The sequence below is a fragment of the Camelus ferus genome, chromosome 5 (genome assembly GCF_009834535.1).
Source record: "Camelus ferus isolate YT-003-E chromosome 5, BCGSAC_Cfer_1.0, whole genome shotgun sequence".
Lineage (NCBI taxonomy): Eukaryota > Metazoa > Chordata > Mammalia > Artiodactyla > Camelidae > Camelus > Camelus ferus.
In genome coordinates, this window is record NC_045700.1 from 63969423 (window position 1) to 63977501 (window position 8079).

An 8079-nucleotide genomic window follows, 5' to 3' on the forward strand; every position below is an offset into this window, starting at 1 on the left:
GTGGGCGTGCAAAATGATAATAGTCACTTTAGAAGACAATTTGATGCTTCCTAACCATCCTCTTACCATAAGATCCAGCAATTATATTCATTGGTATTTACCTAAAAGAGCTGAAAACTATGTCCACACAAAAACTTGCATACACAGGTTTATAGCAGCTTTATTCATAATTTCCAAGACTTGCAAGCAACCAAGATGCTCTTCATTAGGTGAATAGATAAACAAACTGTGGTACATCCAGACAATGGAATGTTATTTAGCACTAAAAAGAAACAAGCTATCAAACCATGAAAGACATGGAGGAAATTTATATGTATGTTACTAAGTAAAAGAAGCTAATCTGCAAAGACCCTATACTGTAAGATTACAACTATATATGACACTCTGAGGGGAGGGTATAGGTCAGTGCTAGAGTGCCTGCTTAGCATGCACAAGGTCCTGGGTTCAATCCCCAGTACCTTCATTAAACAAATAAATAAGCAAGCAAGCAAACAAACAAACCTAATCCTCCTTCACAATAAATAAATAGATAAGATTTTTAAAAACTGACCTTCCAACTATATGACATTCTGGAAAAGGCAAAACCATGGAAACAATAAAAGATCAGTGGTTGCCAGGGACTAGGAGGTGGGGAGGAATGAATAAGCAGGGCACAGAGATTTTTAGGGTGGTGAAAATATTCTATATGATACTTTAATGATGGATATATGTCATTATATATTTGTCAAAATCCACAAAATGTACCACACCAAGAGTGAACCCTAAGGCACACTATGGACTTTGGGTGATAATGATGTGTTAACGGAGATTCATCAATTGTAACAGGTGTTACAGCTTTCCACCCAACTTACACTCTGATACAGGATGTTGACAGAAGGAGAGGCTGTGCATGTAGAGGAGCAGGGCATCTGTGGGAACTGTCTGTACTGTTTGCTCAACTTTTCTGTGAACCTAAAACTACTCTAAAAGTCAAGTCCATTTTTTTAAAAAAATGCAAATAGATTAATTAATTAATTACTTTATGCAGGCCTTCTGCTGACATCCCAGCTGCTAACTCATTTTTGCGAAAGAAATATTGTCTTTGCTACTCAGAATGAATCCCTCACTTTAGGAAGTGTACTTTTCCTGTGGTTTTCTGAAATCTGCTGCCACTGGGTACTCTTTCCATCTCCTATGCTTTTTCCACTTTTTCCCGTAAGATTCCACCTGATTTCAACCCTCCTCACACCATTCCCCACTCTATTTTCACAGAGGAGAAAGTCTTCACACTGATGGGTGAGTTCCTCACTTTCGGGGAGCACCTTTGTATGGCTTTGGCCCAATAACATCCTGCACTGGGTAGTTGTAAGCAAGGACCACATCTTTCGCATTTCAGGTTAAGCCTCCCACTTAGGAATATCTTTCTGCAAGCAGCTGCTTTAAGATCCATCACTACTGAGCCCTTTTATCACTCTATGTACTTTTTTTTTTACATCTTCTTTTGAGTTTTCTATCAGATCTCATATGCTTTATGGAAATTTTGTATTTATGATAAAGTCTGCAAAATATCCCCATCTCCTAATTTATGAGATGAATTTGTGGGTAGTTGTTCCCTTTGTTATTTTTGTATGATTTTCATGAGGAGAAAGAGAGAGAAGCTGACTTACTTAGCCAGGTACATACCAAGTGTCTCACTATGAATGCTAAGGATGTTTGCAATAGTTTATCTAGTATTTTTATGTGGTTTAAAATAGAAAGAGTAATGAATGCTGTGTACTGACGAGACCCCCCTTCAGATGGAGGCTCTCATTCTCCAGCTTCTGAGAGTGGTGGGATCTGACAGCTTTCCACCCAACTTCAATGACAGCCCACATCCAACACCAGGTCGATGCTGCTCTGTAAAGACCTGGCACCCTTGTCTCAATTCAAAACAACTCTGAAGGGCTGCAGATTTCCCTGTGGGATTGACTAAGGCCTTGGTTGCAACTGCATTACAGTTTAACTCCTACCTCTGACCAATTTTATTTTCTTCATTCCTCACAAGTATTGATCCTAAAATCACCCCCCCAAAAAATTCCTACATGCTAATCTTCATCCCAAAGTCTTTTTTAAGATATTCAACCTAGGACTGTTGTTTCCAGATGTAGACTTAAAAACAATCTAAAACAGGATTTTGGAGCTGGAGCACATGCCATCCACCTGGCAATGAGGAGCTCAACGGCAGAGGTAGGAGGAGTATGACTGTCCCCTTGATGCTGTACCAGTGCAGTTGTATAAAATGTCATGAGTGGTGAACTAGGGTGGAATAGTGATTAAAGGGAGTGTATGGGAAGGGACAAAATCTGAGGCATTTGTGAAATCCATAGGAAGTGGTAAATATTAAACATGGACTTGGATGGGTTGGGGGGATATACCCATTTGCCAGGGCTACTTCAACAAAATACCACAAACAGTAAAAACTTACCATCTGTTTTTGAGGACAGAAGTTGAAGATCAAGTTATCAACAGGATTGATTCCTTCTGAGGGCTGTGAGACAGAACTTGTCCTATGCCTCTGCCTAACTTCTGGTGGTTTGCTAGCAATCTTTGGTGGCCCTTGGCTTATGGAAGCACCACCTTGATCTCAGCCTTCATCCTCATGTGGAGTTCTCCCTGTGAGTGTCTTTGCATCCAAAATTCCCCTTTTTAAAAGGACAACAGTTACTGAATTAGAGCCAGTTTAGTAACCTCACCTTAACAAATATTACATCAATAATGACCCTATTTCCAAATAAAGTCATATTCTGAAGTACTGGGATTTAGGACTTCAACATATGAATGGATGGGGCAGGGGTGGGCACAATGCATCCCATAACAGGGGTGAAGGACAGATGCATGACAAAAAAGTGATGCTAGTATGAAGGTGATTAATTCTTAATTACAGGATAAATGTATAAACCAGAGGGCATCTTTCGCAACATATAAAGAGATTTTCATCTCCTGTAACCAGAGAGAGGAAAGACTGAGGACCAGGCTCTAGACTTAATTACAAGGGTTCTGAGCTTTAAGGATTAAATTCTCAATCCTGGTAAATCTGACAGTCCTCTGATCAGAAGGGACTGGAACCTTGAAGCATACATAAGATGAGGACCTTTAACTCGATACACTCAAAAATCTTGAGTCCCAAATCCTCCTGAATTCTCTGGGCCCACAGAAGTATCCCACTCTTCCCTGTTGAAGACTAGCATTCTCTGATGACTTGTGGACGATGCAGAGACTTCTGCCTTGAAAGACAATATGCACCTCTCTCAAGATCAACTCCCACCTCCTCTCTGCTGGCCATAAAAACAATAACTTGGGCTAAGTTACAACATAATCAGGTGAAGGATGTGCGAAGTCCACTAATACAGGAATGGAATTACACCCCAAGCCAATATGTGCTAACAGGCCCTATGAGAGTATGTGTGAGACGGGACTCCGACAGTGATGGACTAAGAAGAGTAGAATAGAAAGTTGGATAAAGGGGAGCTTATCAATATGGGACCACTCTCATGATACAAGGTTTAACACCCTACAAGGGCTACAGGAAGTGGGGATAATATGCTGCTAGGCTATTTCAGGAAAGCTTGGAGAAAGCATCTGCCCCCATTAAGTAAGACAGAATGCCAGACTATCATGGCAGACGGTGGGAAAAGGGATCAAAAGACTCAGAGAAATCAGCACGCTAAACTGGGCGTATTACGTAAGGCTGCAATACCCAACAGATGAGTATGTTGTAGGACATTCTGTTTATACTAAAATGATTTAAAAAAAGAGTTTTCAAAGGCACATCAGCATCATTAAGAAGTTCAGTGGTGTCTACCTACTAGAGGCCAGGGTTGACAGCAGGAGATGCTGTTAGAGAGTTGGATTTCTTCATAGGAGTGTAGATGATAAGTTCCTAGAATAATGAAGGCCAGATGGGAGCACTTAACCATGAGATACAAGATGAGCACAAATATGGTACTAAGCAGCAAGGTTGGAGGGGTAACCAGGGAGATCTGACCTGCAGAGAGCAATGGAAATGATGACCAGAAATTAACATCCCTAGAAGCCTGGTAGATGAGCAGCCTCATCTAAATCTATTGCTCAATCTAAAAAACCTAAAGAAATCAAGAAAGGATGGTGAGGAGCTTGAGGACAGCTGCCATAAAATAAAGTCACAGTAAACCCTTGTTCAGTTTTCAGACATGAGCTGGTTTTCAGATTCAGTTCTCATTGACAAGGACAAGCTGGAAAAATGACTCTGAAACACCACAGCAAAGTGTACATTAATGCTTCCTCTATTCTTCCCCAAAGCCCCTATGGCCATTTACTCAGATAACTGAGGATTGTTGACATTGATACCAGGAGACCCAAAATACCGCCATGGCTCTCAATTAGTGTTGTGCTCTACGGGGTCCAGAAAATAAATTGAGTCCTGGCCCAGATCTGGCTCACAGTGGATCCACTAGGTCCACAGACTCACCCAGTGATCATTCTTTGAATATGTAATAGAAATAGATATGCTCGGAGTTTTTTTTTCAGAACCTCCTCATTTGATCCTTGGTCTGTAATATAAGAGCTATTACAGTGGGGATATCAGTTTCCTAGAACTGCCTTAACAAAGCACCACAAACTGATTGACTTGAACAACAGAAATTTATTGTCTTGCTATTCTAGAGGTATCGGCAGTGCTGGTTCCTTATGAGAAAGGATCTGGTCCGGGCCTCTCTCCTTGGTGTTTAGATGGCCGTTTTCTCCCAATGTCTCTTTGTATCATGTTCCTTCTACATGTGTCTGTCTTCAGATTTCTCCTTCTTATAAGGACACCAGTCTTAATGGATTAGGGACCCATCCTCTTCTTAACTAATTACATCTGTAAGGGCCCTATTGACCCTGTTTCCAAATAAGATAGCATTTTGAGGTATTAGAGGTTAAGACTTCAATATATAGATTTGGAGGGAAAAGGGACACAAGTCACCCTATAATAGTGGGGGAAGCCAAGCAGAAGCCTCTGAAACTGCCTCATTATGTCCCAGCCAAGACAGTGAATAAAAAACAACATACGTCTCAGGGCAATAATTTGTGCCACCTTTAGAGACCTAGAGGGAGCAGGAGTGCTGGTCCTGTCACCCACCTTTGGAGTCACGCCCAACAAGGGTCCTCCTACCCGATATTTTTCAAACATATAGAACAAGACGAAGTTCAGTTCAGAAGCAAAGGAAAGCTTCGTTCTTTGATCAGAGAATGGAGAGGTGTGAGCCGGTGCCCTAGAGGACACACTCTCCCCAACAAGTGGGGGGTGGAGCCGCTTTATCGGGTCCTTGGCAGTGGGGATGGGGGCGGAGCTGTCACGGGGCTGGCGCAGGCGTGTTGCTCACACTCCAGATCGCAGCGCCGGGTGCAGCATCAGCCCACTGCCGCCATCTTGAATCAAGTGTCATGCATGGTGCTTCGGCACACAGTCCCCAAGCTGAGGTGTCGCACAGCCATTTCCCACTAGGAGCTCTGGTATGAAGTGCTTGGTGCAAGGCCTCTGCACACAGCCGCCTATGAACAAGTGAAGCTAGACCAAGCACAAAGGAAAAGAAAAGGTCAGACTATTTTTTTTACCTAGATTCTATTTTTAATTGTTAATGGACTTGCCAGTGACAAATCCCTCCTCTGCCTTGTCCTGCTCCTCATTCTTGAGGGGCGCTGAGGGGCGCAGGTCGGTCCCTCTCTAACTGCTTCCTGCTGAGTTTGGGCGTCATCATAACTCCGAGTAGAGGAGCAGAGCTTCTCCCCAGCTGCCTTTAGACACGTTTATTGTCCCCAGGCCTCAGCCCTGACTGTTTGTATCCCTGATCGACCACTATTGCCAGTTTCGTAGATTCTAACCTTCTGGAGACAAAGCACACCAGACAATTTCATATGCATGGCCAAGATATTACCATAATATTGGTCACATGTGAAATTATTCCTAAAAGTGAAGGTATCTAGGTCTTTTGCCCGTAAGTAAAAGTGTGTCCTGATGTCGAGGCTCACTGCCGTGGCCTGAGCATCCCTGGTCACATTTTTGTTGCTTTTCGGCAGAGAAGCTTCAGGTCAGGGAGAGGTTCACAGGGAGAGTCAAAGGGGTCCGTTGCCTCAGGTTGTTTCTCCAGAGGTTGGAGCTCAGGGGCCTCTTTGCTCAAGTGTGATGCACCCATGGCGTGATCCCTGCAACTTCAGGGCAGAGTGGGTGGTTAGGATCACCGAGTGGGGTCCATTCACTCGGAGAGAGCTGATCTCGCAGGATGTCATTCTTCCTGGCTTCTAGCTGCATCCAGTCTCCTGGCCAGAAGGGGTATGGGGCCAGGTCAGTGGATGTGGGCAGCACCTGCTCACCAAATCCTGTGAGAGCTTTCACGGTTTTTCCTACCTGGAGGGCACATTTGAGTTGTTCCATTTCAAGGGGGTTAAGGTGTTTCTTCTCTCAGGATTGGGAAGTAGGTTTACCATACAGTTCAAATGCACCTAACCTTAGCTTATCACTTGGGGCTAACTGCATGCAGAACAGGGCAATCAGAAGCAACTTGCTCCAATTTTCTTTCTTGATGTAGCTTGGCTAGAGGCCTGTTTCAAAGTCTAGTTGGATCTCTACTTTCCCCAACAGTTGGTGTCTCCAGGCTAAGTGCAAGGTCCACTACACCCAGGGCACTCGTTACCTGATTCCTCAGTTGAGACACAAGTGCTGGACCATTTTCGCTTTCCAAGGATCCTGGGACCCCAAACCTGGGGATTATTTCTTTTAGTCATGCTCTAGCCACTTCAGCTTCCACTTCAGATCTTGCAGGGAATGCTACTATCCACCCAGAAAATGTGTCTACTAGCACCAAGAGATACCTGAAATTGCCCTGTCCTCTCAGCAGGACAGTTAAACCAATCTGCCAGTTTTCTCCAGGATATGTGCTTCTGGTCTGAATGAGCCTCACCTGGGAGCCTCTAGGGGATCTGGTGATAGGGCTGTTCATTGTGCAGATGTGACATGTCTCAACTATCTGACTGAGTATACTTTTCATGCCAGGAGTTACCATGACCTCAACTAACCAGTTATATAAGTTTTCTCTCCTGTAGTGAGTTCCCTGGTGCTTGACAAGCCGCATTTGGGGAAAGAAGTATTGCCCATGTTCAATAGCTAGCCACCCATGGCCTCTTAGATCTCTGCTGAAGCCCCATTTGGGGGCTTTGTCTAATTCTTCCTTTGTGTGAATTGGGGAATAACTGGGTGGATCTGGCCTTCAGGGTATAAAGGGTAGTTACTGGTTCTGAGCCACGCCTTTGGCAGCTGCCTCTGCCTTGTTGTTTCCCTGTATTCGCTCTGCTTTACCCTTTTGGTGACTCCTACAATGATTCACTGCCACTTATTTTGGAAGCTGTACTGCTTCTAAGAGCTTCAGTTTGCTTCAGCCATGTTCTACTCCTTTATTCTCCACAGTAAGCGTACCTCTTTCCTTCCGAAAAGCCCCGTGTGCATGTCAGATGGTATACACATACCAGGACCTTGTGTAAACATTTAAGATCATCCCTGACCAGAGCTCTAAGGCTCAAGTGAGGACCACAGCTTTGCCTTTTAGGCAGCGGTCCCTGGGAGTAGGCTTCTTGCTTCTAGGACTTGGATCTGGGAAGTCACCCACCAGCTTTTTTCCCTCCCTCATAAAACTACTCCTGTCAGTGTTCAGGAAAGCCTCATTTCCTAGATAGGACAACTGAAATAAACTGTGTCAATTGTTCCTACACAATCATATTCCAAAGGCCTTGTTTCTGTAGGCAGCAAGGTGGCAGAATTTAGTGTGTAACAGATTTTTATAACCATTGAGTTGTCCAACAGCATAGCCTGGACTCGAACTGACCTTCCAGGGACCATTGTGTTCCCTTAGAGCTTCTAATGATTGAAACTTGTTTGGAGTTCTTATGTTGATAGACTAGTTAACCATTAATTTCTCAGCCTCCTTTCCCAGGGTTGTAGCAGCTTTGGAGAAATATGCAATAAATTGTTTGGAGAAAAATAAAATTACTAGAGTTAGGGTTCCAGTTTTTGAGTTAATATCCCAAGGCTCCTTTGCATTCTAAATTCCA